This window comes from Nomascus leucogenys, chromosome 9, assembly GCF_006542625.1.
Source record: "Nomascus leucogenys isolate Asia chromosome 9, Asia_NLE_v1, whole genome shotgun sequence".
In the NCBI taxonomy this organism is placed as follows: Eukaryota; Metazoa; Chordata; class Mammalia; order Primates; family Hylobatidae; genus Nomascus; species Nomascus leucogenys.
Window position 1 is genome coordinate 101,892,667 of NC_044389.1, and position 12,407 is coordinate 101,905,073.

General features: G+C 47.0%; 1 protein-coding gene across 3 annotated transcripts in view; it reads right to left on the bottom strand.

Annotated features, from left to right (window-relative positions):
- FRMD4A (FERM domain containing 4A) overlaps positions 1–12,407 on the bottom strand; it is a 688,034-nt gene that overhangs the window by 63,906 nt on the left and 611,721 nt on the right. The window lies entirely within an intron of this gene.

Below are 12,407 nucleotides of genomic sequence, written 5' to 3' on the forward strand. Positions count from 1 at the left end.
TGAGACAGACTCTCGCTGTGTCCCCCAGGCTGGAGTGCAGTGTCATGATCTCGGCTCACTGCAACCTCTGCCTCTCGGATTCAAGCGATTCTTGTGCCTCAACCTTCCGAGTAGCTGGGATTACAGGAGTATGCCACCAAACCTGGATAATTTTTGTATTTTTTAGTAGAGATGGGGTTTTGCCATGTTGGGCAGGCTGGTCTCCAACTCCTGGCCTCAAGTGATCTGCCTGCCTTGGCCTCCCAAAATTTTGGGATTACAGGCGTGAGCCACTGTGCCCAACTCAGGCTCTAAGCTGCTGGACCTGACACAAGTTACAGCATTTCCTTTAGCCTCAGTTTTCCCTTTGTAAAATGGCAAAAATGACCCCTTTAAGGTGGATCTCAGCAGCCACAGATCGTAGCACAGTAGCAGCACAAAGTGACCTTAGATCTTACTATGAATCCCAAATGCTCTTACTTCTCCCAAATCCTGGCAGATTAAAATAGAATAACTCCAGACCAACCAGAATCATTATTTTCTTAGATTTCCTAACTCAAGCCCTGAGTTTTGGATTTAGCAAAAAATTATTATGTGTGTGCTGCAAATCCTTAAATACAGAGAATTTTTCTCCCGGTGCCGCTCCCCTCCTCTCAGGTAAGGGATGTGGATGGTACTTCAATGAAAGGGTCCTGTTGGCTGCATCCCACGGGGGTCCCTCAGCCCCTATCCTGCACCCGCCTTGCTTAGGCAAAGTGAAGTCTTGAACAGGGTTGGCCTTCTGGGTGTGCGACCTGAGGGTGCTTTGCTCAGAAGGTCCTTGGCTTGACTTCCTGCTCTGCTGTTGACATCTTGAAATTCCTAGTAGTTTTTTTTTTCTTTCTTTATATCTTTATTCTTTTTTTTTGTCTTGTTGCTATATGCTTTTTAAAAAATTAATTTCCATAGGGTTTTGGGGAACAGGCGGTATTTGGTTAATGAGTAAGTTCCTTAGTGGTGATTTGTGAGATTTTGGTGTGCCCATCCCCCGAGCAGTGTACACTGAACCCACCCAATGGGCTTGATCAAGGGGCTCTGCATTTCCATTTTGCACTGGGCCCTGCTCATTGTGGACTTGATCCTGGCCTTAGGTCCTGGCATGTACTGGTGCTGGCAGGCTCTGTGGGGTAAGGTGCCTGCCAGCCTAATGGGCAGGCCCGGGAGGTGGGACCCACAAGCCCTCCGAGAGAAGGAAAGAAAGCAGAACCAGGCGTGAGCACGCTTGAGAAACCCCCTGTGCCTTTCATGGGAAGCCCCCTCCACGCCCGACGAAGAACCCCAGAGCAGAATGCTCCGAGGGGTTGTTTCCCTGGCAACTCCTCTCTCTCCCATTCCATGCAAAATAAAACACAAACCAAGCTTTGCTTTAAGTGCTCCCTGATGCGGTTCGGCGTGGAGAACCGCACGTCTGCCAAAGGGCCCGAACAAAACCATTGGGACTCTGCTGCATGGCCCCGTCTGTGGCTGCTGTAGCTGCCCGTGGGAAGGCCCTGCCTCCAGCTTCTGCCCTTGGCTGTGAACCCTGGAGTCCTGGCTTTCAGGCATATCCCCGGGATGATGCACTAGACATTTTTGTAGCAAGGTGCAGAACCATGGATTCCCCCTGATGCTTGCTTTAAGCATGAATTTTTGTTTTGCAAATGCAATCCTGGGAAGGAAGGGTAAGTGTGAGGTGAAGGGATGGGTGTTTTTCAGGATCAGATTATTGCATTGAGACATTAGAAGGGCCCAGGAACAGGCTGGGTACGGTGGCTCATGCCTGGAATCCCAGCACTTTGGGAGGCTGAGGTGGGCAGATCACTTGAGGTCAGGAACTCGAGACCAGCCTGGGCCAACATGGTGAAACTCCATCTCTGCGAAAAATACAAAATTTAGCTGGGTGTAGTGGTGGGCGCCTGTAGTCGCAGCTACTCGTGAGGCTGAGGCAAGAGAATCATTAGAACCCGGGAGGCAGAGGTTGCAGTGAGCCAGGATCATGCCACTGTACTCCAGCCTGGGCAACATAGCAAGACTCCTTCTTAAAACAAACAAACAAACACAAAAGCAAAAGGGTCCCAGGAACAGAAGAGGAGGTTGCATGTCAGAACAGTAGCCTGATCCTTTTCTCTTCACTTAGGAGGAAGGGGGTGAGCTAGAGAGCAGGAATATGAAGGCAGTAGAGACCAGAAGGGTGGAAGCAGCTGCCCCTTGCCCTGGGCTGGGGTGCAGCTTGCTGGAAAGGCATCATGTTCTTCATGGGGTCTGGGGCATTTCTGCCCACGGGCCCTTGTGCCCATGGCTTAGAGGCCCTGCCTGTTAAATACCTACTCTGAGGCCGGCAGAGCAAACACAACAATCAAATCAACAAACAGGAGATGCTCCACCTTGCCTCCCCTTTGTAAACAGGGTAAGGTGGGCTCTCACTGAGCTGGTTTCGGGGCAGCCTCGATGGTCTGCGCCACCTCAGGGGAGCCTCCCGAGCTTGCGCTAGCTCGGTGCAGCCGTCATAACCCAACGCCGTGTAAAGCTGCCAACACGCTCTGCCCCTCTGCATAAAAACACAGCAGGCACCCATAATGATCATCACAGGATGACTGGGCGGGTTCCCTTAGGGATCTGTGTAACTCCTATGGCCAATTATACCCAAGGAGCTAATTAAAAAGCGAAAATACGTAGTTCTACCAATAATCAAAGAAGGTATTAATTCATACCTATTAAATCAAGGGGTTTCTAGTGCACGTCATTTAGGCATCTTTAAAAAGCCCTGCAAACATCATTCCTTTGATCTTCTGGCATCCCTCAAGAAGATCAAGTGGGAAATTTACTTCCTGGGGAAAACAAGGCCCAGAGAAATTAAGGAAAACTGCCTAAGGCCACACAGCAAGTAAGTGAAGGAACCAGAAATAGAAGTCAAGGGCACCTGGTCCATTACTCTAACCTCTAACTATGTTGCTTTCCCCAGGAGTCCACCAATTAGTGCGAACAGCTCTTACTGACTAATGGATGGTTAACTTTACAAGTGGAATGATTTTTACAAATGAGCTACAATATGTAAGTAGAAAGTAAAAAAGCAAATCTTTTTTGTCCTGCACCATGGCCTGGCTTTCCTTTTATACGGTAAATGATAACAAGTATTTTTCTTTCTTTCTTTCCTTGGAGTCCTGGCTTCCTCTAGTTTTCTATACAGCAATGCTTCAATACTCAGTAGCTTTCAATACTCAATGCTTTCCATACTCCAAAGACTAAAATACAACGACAACTGTGATGAAGGATAGCCTGGGCCAGGCATGGTGGCTCATGCCTGCAATCCCAGCACTTTGGGAGGCCAAGGTTGGCGGATCACTTGAGGTCAGGAGCTCAAGACCAGCCTTGTCAACATGGTGAAATCCTGTCTCTACTAAAAATTAGCCAGGCGTAGTGGCATGTGCCTGTAATCCTAGCTACTGGGGAGGCTGAGGCAGGAGAATTGCTTGTACCCAGGAGATGGAGGTTGCAGTGAGCCGAGATCTTACCACTGCACTCCAGCCTGGGCAACACAGCGAGACTCTGTTTCAAAAAAAGAGAGCAACAACAATAAAACAGCCTGGATGATCCGGGCTTGCGTGAAACAAAACTTAGAGGAAACCACCAAGTAGTGGCTTCCTTGAGACTATGTCTGTCCCTGTTGTTGGGACTGGCTGATACTGGATGTGGATTCTTAGATTCTGACCTAGACTTGCTGTGACTCCCAGTGCGATCACAGGTCCTCTACTTCCCTGTTCTGGGTCTCAGTATCTTCATGTATGAAAACAGGAGGTGGGAAACATTTATCCACAGAGTGCAAACAAGAGTGGGTAATAAATATTGCCTTTGAGCCCTGAATGCAACAGGGTCCACTCTAAATACTTAATGAGCAGGGACCAGTTACTGGTTTCTATTAGCTAGCCTGCTGGATTCCCACATCCTGTATTTGGCTGAAGGCTGGAGCAGAGGAAGGGGCTTTGGCTCCACTGGACTTCCTCCCCAGCCAGCATTTATGGAGAGCTAGGACTGCATGTGGAGTGGTGGGCAAGCTCCCAGGACGATGCGGAAATAGACGCTTGAGAGGAAGCTCAGTCTAGTGGCTCTGATGCTTGACCAGGACTTTGGAGAACCTCGTCTTCCCCCGCTGTCCCTTAGGCTGAGTCACCAAGCTTCATAATGACCTCCCTATGAGTAACTTCCTGTTTCATCCAGTGGGGCTATTGCACAGAATCACAGCAGCCATCTGGTCCACCTCCTCCTTGCACAGATAAAGTAACCCCAGCAGAGAGAGGTTAAGGGATTGGCAGAGGTTAAATAAGTAATTGATGACGGGACCCACATCTTGTGACTTCTGGTCCTGGGCTCTTTCTAACACACCATGAAGCTCTGACAATGAATGAGAACAAAGTTGTTTCAAGCTTCTTGTTCTGAGTCTCTATATAAGAAGAATTAGACTCATGGACAGGAATAATCTCCAAGCTCAGAAGAAAAAATACAAACTGAAAAACTCACTTCCTTATTTCATTTCTGCCCTTTTGACTTTCTAGAGCAGACTGGCACTTGCAAATCTTTAGCTGGATTTACATTTTCAGCAAATACAAATGAGTTGTTACACATCTAGAGGGCTGCAGGGCAAAAGAAAGGAGTCACTGAACCTGAATCAGACGGAATTTAAAATGTGAGAGCACCCAGAAAGCTCCAAACCTGTGCTCTCAGAGGACTGGATCTCATGTGCCCTGGTAAGGTTTTGCTATTGGAGCACAGCCGGTCCTAAGGGGCAACAGAAGTAGGTATATATACACATATATACATATATATATAATATACATATTTTTTTTGGACACAGAGTCTCACTCTATCCTCCAGGCTGGAGTACGGTGGCATGTTCTTGGCTCACTGCAACCTCTGCTGCCTCCCGGATTCAAGCGATTCTCTTGTCTCAGCCTCCCAAGTAGCTGGGATTACAGGCTCCCACCAACATGCCCAGCTAATTTTTGTATTTTTAGTAGAGACGGGGTTTCATCATGTTGGCCAGGCTGGTCTCGAACTCCTGACCTCAGACTATCCACCCGCCTTGGCTTCCCAAAATGCTGGGATTATAGGTGTGAGCCACTGTGCCTGGCCCAGGTATATGTTTTAAGTGGGTTGAAATCATATGTCAGAGGTTTTTTTTTTTTTTCTATCAGTTTTTTAGGCATTCAATATATTTTACTTCTTACAAAAAAAGAAGACAGAGGCAAGGCCTTTGGGTTTTAGGCAGCATTGAATTCCCATTCCCTTTCCAACCATTCATGTAGTAGTCTTCTACTTTGTACTGGCCTGTTCTAATAGGCAAGAGGAAATACGTGGTGCCTAATACATGTTTATATTTGTAGCAAGCTTACAATCTACTTCGGAAGACAAGACATACATAAAGTAGCCTGTATTCATGCTATAGGAATCCATGATTCCTATAGCCAGAGATAGAAACCATCTCCGGTTTCTGTACCAGGCTTTACAAACTCTACAGAAGTGCCGCACTGCGGGCTGGGCATGGTGGCTCATGCCTGTAATCCCAACACTTTGGGAGGCCTAGGTGGGCCCGTCATGAGGTCAGAAGTTCAAGACCAGCCTGGCCAACATGGTGAACCCCTGTCTCTACTAAAAATACAAAAAATTAGCTGGGCGTGGTGGCACATGCCTATAATCCCAGCTACTCGGGAGGCTGAGGCAGGAGAATCATTTGAACCCAGGAGGCAGAGGTTGCAGTGAGCGGAGATTGCGCCACTGCACTCCAGCCTGGCTGACGGAGGAAGACTCCATCTCAAAAAACAAAAAACAAAAAACAAAAAAACAAAAAACAGAAGAAGTGCTGTGCAGCCTCATTCACATATATCTCATGCTTTTGTCTCAAATAATCAGTATTCATGACTGTTGTTTACTCCTGATTGTTTTGGTTTTCATTTTTAGGAGCAAGAACCCTGAGTGGGAGGTCAAGAGCCCTCAGTTCTAGCTCTGACTTTGTAAAGCCCTCTCCATCTTAGCTTCGTCCTCTCTAAAATGAGGGGGTGTGTGGGCATTCCTACATTCTGTGCATGGGTTGAAGGTCAGCACTGTAAATCCAGAGAATGTCAAGCTGCAACTCTTTGGAATTTAAAAATAAAGTAGCTTGATTTAAACATTTCCTACCGATGGGAGACAATACAGAATAGCATGGATTAGAAGCACGGTTTTCAACATCATACTGTCTGCCACTTACCTGCCGTGTATTCTCAGCAATTGAATTTGTGTCTTAGTTTTTTCATCTTTGAAATAATAGGAATAATAGCACTTTTCTCATAGGGCTGCTGTATTAATGAGTTAATATATATTAAATGCTTAAAATGGTGCCTGGTACATAGTGCTCAAGAAATAATATGAGACTGGTGCAGACAGTGGCTCTTGCCTGTAATCCCAGCACTTTGGGAGGCTGACACCGGTGGATCATCCGAGGTCAGGAGTTTGAGACCAGCCTGGCCAACATGGTAAAACCCAGTCTCTACTAAAAATACAAAAATTAGCAAGGCATGGTGGCATGCATCTGTAATCCCAGCTATTCAAGAGGCTGAGGCAGCAGAATTGCTTGAGTTCGGGAGGCAGAGGTTGCAGTGAGCTGAAACATGTCACTGCCCCTGCCCTCTGGCCTGGGCGACAGAGTGAGACTCCATCTCAAAAAAAAAAAAAAAAAAAAAGAAATACTATGATTGCACGCATTCCCCTCTGTCAATTACATACCAATATTATTCTTAAAGTAAAACATAAAAGTTATGAATACTTTGAACACATATCAGCACAAAGTAAAAGTCTGTGTAATTTTTTTTGAAAGACGACTCATATGGTGTCATGAGCATTGCAAAAACTGTTTTCTGTGAAATTGGATTGTTTACAGTGCAAGCACAAGCTGGACCCAGGGTCCCCATTCATTCATTTGTGCTGGAGTTTGCTGTATTCTCTTTGGGGTTGTTTATTCCTAGTCTTATTGGCCAATTCCTCCGTCCACTGCAATCTTGACTAGAGTCAGTTTTGACCATTTTCCTGTTACGACTTCTAACCTTAAAACATTCACCCTGTGAAAAAAGTATCCCGTTGTAAGATGACTCAGTCTTACATAGAATGGAGTGGGTTATAACGGGAACATATCAGGCCCTCCCAAATAGCCAAACAATGACAGCAGATCACTGGCTTCCTAAATGGGTCTGAGGATGTCCTCCATCACTTGCACTGAAAGAGGCATCTATCTTCTTCAGTGATGGCCACACACCCAGCACAGGAGACAATGGCTAATTTTTCTCTGCAGCCAGGCCTAATGGAATCAAGATGTCCTTCCGGCCAATTGCGTCTTCCTCATTGTCAGACAACGCGAGCTCTAAATTGATTTGGTTCATTCAGTGACAGATACCCAGAGCACCGGGCCTTGACCCCTTAATGGATGGCCTCTTTTTAACCCATCAAAAACCTCTTAGCTTCCTTTGGCTTAAGAGTCATTACTAGGGGAAAAGAGAGAAAGAGGTTAACAAGTACTTAACAAGCCCATTGAGATGCAGGCCATTTTGTTTTTCTCCATTGGACTTGATTTCCTTGTAATTTTCTCCCTAGAGGCCTCTCTCTGTATTATTTTCTTGCGTGTATTTTGGCTTCTCTTGCAGAAAGACTTTACCATAAAGCTTTGGTGAATGTAAATACTTTCAAGAGAAGCTGGAATTGTTTTTCCTTTCCTATCCTCTGCCCCCTGATGTAACTCCTTCCCTCCTCAGACTGCCCCGAGGGACTGGCTGGGGTCAGTGGGTTGAATGGCTGAAGCTGTCCAGTGATTTGGAATATCTGGGTCTAGCTTTGGTTTTTCTAGCAATGAGCACTGTGACCCAGTGATGTGTGGCTTAACCTCTCTGTGCTCCAGTCTTTCCTCGAAAAAAAGCCAAGGCTAATTCTACCTGCTATGACAGACCTCAGTGGGATGCTTCAAAGGGGAATTAATCAATCTGAAAAATACTTGGTACATCTGGGGAGAAAATGATGGTAGGCCATTTCACCCGCTTTGGCCAAGACATCTCTTTCCAGATTGGTGTAAAGTTATTTAAAAAATTTTTTTTTTTATTTTTGAGATGGAGTCTTACTCTGTTGCCCAGGCTGGAGTGCAGTGGCATAATCTCAGTTCAGAGCAACCTCTACTTCCCGGGTTCAAGCGATTCTCCTGCCTCAGCCTCCCGAGTAGCTGGGATTACAGACATGAGCCACCATGCCTGGCTAATTTTTGTATTTTTAGTAGAGATGGGGTTTTGCCATTTTGACCAGGCTGGTCTCAAACTCCTGACCTCAAGTGATCTGCTTGCCTTGGCCTCCTAAAGTGCTGGGATTACAGGCATGAGCCACCGTGCCTGGCTAAAATTTTTTTTTTTTTTAATCAGGTTTTGACTACTTTGGAGGACAGGCTTTAGGGAGAAACCTGTTGTTCTTGTTTTTTTTGTTTTGTTTTGTTTTGTTTTGTTTTTTTCTTTTTTCCAGGGGTGGCGGGGGGGTTGGCAGTTGGCATTTCTCTTATGCCTGGTCCAGCTCTGTCCAGAGACGTGGCATCATAGAGACATCCCGATCTCCTCTGTGGAGGTCATCGGACTGTATGGAAGATGGGGATGGGATAGAAGAAAATGGACTGGCAACCAGCTCTGCAGGGAAATACAGGCATACACTCCCAGCTAACACCGTGCTTTATCACGCGTAACAAAAAGAAAAAAAAAGTCAATACTCTACCCTAGCGATATCTGTGTGAGGCAAAAAAAGAAAAAAGAAAGCAAGCAAACCAGCAAGGGCTTTGGCTTTTGGGAATAATTATTTAACAGCAGCTTGTTTGCACTGTGGAACACCTCGTGCTTCCAGAGCCGGCCCGTCCTGCTGGGGAGGGGAGAGGTCCCAGCGCTGCTGTCTGGCAGATCTCGGTTTCGGTGGGCACCAGAAGCGAGGCAGACTGCCTGCTGCTGCGACTTCATGTGTGAGCTCCAGGCTACCCTGGTTGGAAGGTGCCAGGGAGTGAGGCGGGTGAGCGGGCATCAGGCCAGGGGTTTGTGGTTTGCTTTTCAAGTTAGGCTGCTGCTGGGAGAAGGAACGCTTGCGGTCTTGCCTGCTGCTCTGCAATTGTGGCGGCAGCCAGCAGAGATGGGAGGCGGTGGGCCTGCCCCGCGCCAGCCTAGACTTTCCACCTGGAGGGCCTGACTTCTCAGCTTGACCCGAGACACACAGGGGGCTGCGGCTGGGCCACAGTCTCTGCAGCTGGGGCCTTTCTCTCTATGGATCCTCTTGCGGGAGCAATTTGGTATCTGCTCTGCGAGGTTTCCTTCCAGAAAGAAGTGAGGACTTTAGATCTAGACTTTCTGTATTTCCAGGAGGGCTGGTCCTATTTAGAGCTCTGCTCTTTCCCCCAGAGGACTTCTGCAGTGTGCAGATCGACTTGGGGAAACTGTGAATTGCAGGGAAGAGGAGGGGCAGAAGCAGAGGAGGAAGCTGAGGCGTCTACTCCGCAGCCTGCCTTAAACAACTTTCTTTTCACCAGGGCTATTCCAAGCCTCCCAAAATTCCCAGCCCTGGTCTGGGCCAGTTCTCCCAGATATTCATACACATACCTCTGCCAAAGCAACGATCATGTGGTGCCGTGATGGCTTTTTTGCTCTAATGTCTTCCTCAGCCAGACTCAAATGTCCTTGAGTATGTTTCCCTGGCACCTAGCATGTACCTGGGCGCATATTAGGCACTCAATAGTTGTCTGTTGAGTGAATGAATGAATGAATGAAGAGCTTTTTGAGATATTAGATATTATGACAACTGAAGTTCAGAGAGGTTAAGTCACTTTTTCAAGGGCACACAGATGACACATGGTGGGAGGTGACACTTGAGCCCTCCTCTGTCTGCTCAACTCCATGTTATTTCACCATGTGAGGAACCTCCAGTGGGTGAACCTAGATATCTTGTTAAAAATACATTTCTAAGCTGCAAGGGATGTGATAATAGGGAAATGGCAATTAGGGTCAGCTCAAGGAGGGATGATGGTAAGAGCCATAGCCGAGGAGCCATAGCCCTTCTTTCTAGCAGCTCTGTTAGAACTGAACTCTACTATTCCAAGGTGAACTGGGGAAGTCTACGATTCCAGCAGCTCATGGTCTCAAACTGGAAGCCTACTCCCAACCTAGGGGTCAGATCTTTACAAATCATGTTGCCTAGAAATTGCCTCTGTCTGCTTGAGGCAGTCAAGAATGACCCCAGGCAGGTAGGACCCCGACTGTAACACCCTTAAGCCCTACCTGCAGGTGCCAAGTCACAGCCCAAGGCGGGCGGGCAGAGTTGGGCACAGCATGTTCTAGCTGTGTAAGGTTTGGTGTTAAACAGGTTTACATTTTCCGGAAGGTCAGTTCAGCCTGGGCTTCCCCTCTGAATCAAACTCATTAAGAAGAAGGAGGGGGAAAAGAAAGCCTTACACAGCTTCCTAAGTATTGGCTGGTTCAGCAGAAACAAGCTGTCAAGACTGGCCAAGACAAAGAGGTTACTAGAAGTCGACAAGCAGGGTTTCCCAACTGAACAGATCCTTAGAAGAAAGAAAAGAAGTCTAGATTAACCAGAATTATTCAAGGGTCTGCAGTACTCCAGCACCTCACTCAAGATATCCTCATTACTCTGTGTTCTTTTGGTGCTACAGACAAAAATAAAATCAAAGGAGAGCCCAGATGGGAGCAATTTTTTATGCTTTTCATTTTTTCATCAGCAAACCTAAGCTGTGAAAACCAGTCCCTCTCCTCCATTCTCCTCCCAACTGTCTTGCTCCCTACGTGGAGCTCTCTGCAACCCTTCCTTAGATGAGTTATATTCTTTTTTGAGTCAGAGTCTTGCTCTGTCACCCAGGCTGTGGTGCAGTGGGGCGATCTTGGCTCACTGCAACGTCTGCCTCCTGGATTTAAGCAATTCTCCTGCCTCAGCCTCCCGAGTAGCTCAGACTACAGGTGGGTGCCACCAAGCCCGACTAATTTTTGTATTTTTAGTAGAGACGGGGTTTCACTATGTTGGCCAGACTGGTCTCGAACTCCTGACCTCAGGCGATCCGCCCACCTCAGCCTCTCAAAGTGTTGGGGTTACAGGCGTGAGCCACCACGCCTGGCCCCAGTTATGTTCTTAATGCATCAATCTATGAGGCCACTATCCACAGACACAAGGAGGAGTCTGTGAAATTAGCAGTGGGTCGCAAAAATGATTAGATATTTCGCTCCGGTGACTTTTATCCATTCAACGACCACGTGTTGAGTAGCTACCATGGACCCAGCACTGTGTCAGGCACTGAGGATACAGCAGTGTATCCTGTACATTCTCATGAAGGGAGAGGTGGGCAAATAAATAAGAAATAAATAAGAAAACTACATGGTACATACAGTAAGTTAGAGGATAACAGGTTTGAAGCACAAATGTGAACCAGGGAAGGATAGGACAGGGTTTGCCATTGTTAACAAGGTAGCCAGGGAAGGCGTTGGTGAGGTGACATTGAGTCAATATCAGAAAGAAACCAGGGGCAAAGCTGGGCAGCTATGTGAGGGAAAAGGATGACTGCAGATACAGAAGTCAGGGGCATCATTTGTGTGTTTGTGTTTGCTGTACAAGTGTAGAAAATGCTGAAATAAACATCAAAGGACAATGGAATATTATGCAGCCCTAAAAAAGGAATGCAGTACTAATGAGTGCTGCAACAGGGATGAACCCTGCAAACGTTCTTTAAGTGAAAGAAGCCAGACACGAATGGCCACATACCATATGGTTCCATTTCTAGGAAATGTCCAGAATAGGCAAATCCATAGGGACAGAGAGTAGATGAGTGGGTGCCTTGGGCTTTGGGGGATGGGGAGAAATGGACAGTGACAAGGTGTTCCCCTTGTGGCCCTCTGCTCTTTTGCCTACTGAATCCTAGTCTGGATTAATCACAGATCACAAGAGAGTCTTTGATTAAAACTCAGTGAAACTCTGGCTGGGCCCAGTGGCTCATGCCTGTAATCCCAGAAATTTGGGAGGCTGAGGTGGGCGGATCACCTGAGGTCAGGAGTTTGAGACCACCCTGGCCAACATGGTGAAACCCTGTCTCTACTAAAAATACAAAAATTAGCCAGGCGTGGTAGCAGGCACCTGTAGTCCCAGCTACTCAGGAGGCTGAGGGAGGAGAATCGCTTGAATCCAGGAGGCAGAGGTTGCAGTGAGCCAAGATTGCGCCACTGCACTCCAGCATGGATGATAGAGTGAAACTCCGTCTCAAAAAAAAAGAAAAAAAGAACTCAGTGAGACTTATTATTTAAAAGGGCTAGCAGTCCAGGATAAAACAGAGGATCCCTAATTTTTAGTGGCATCTCTTGTCCATTAAAAGCTCCCCCACC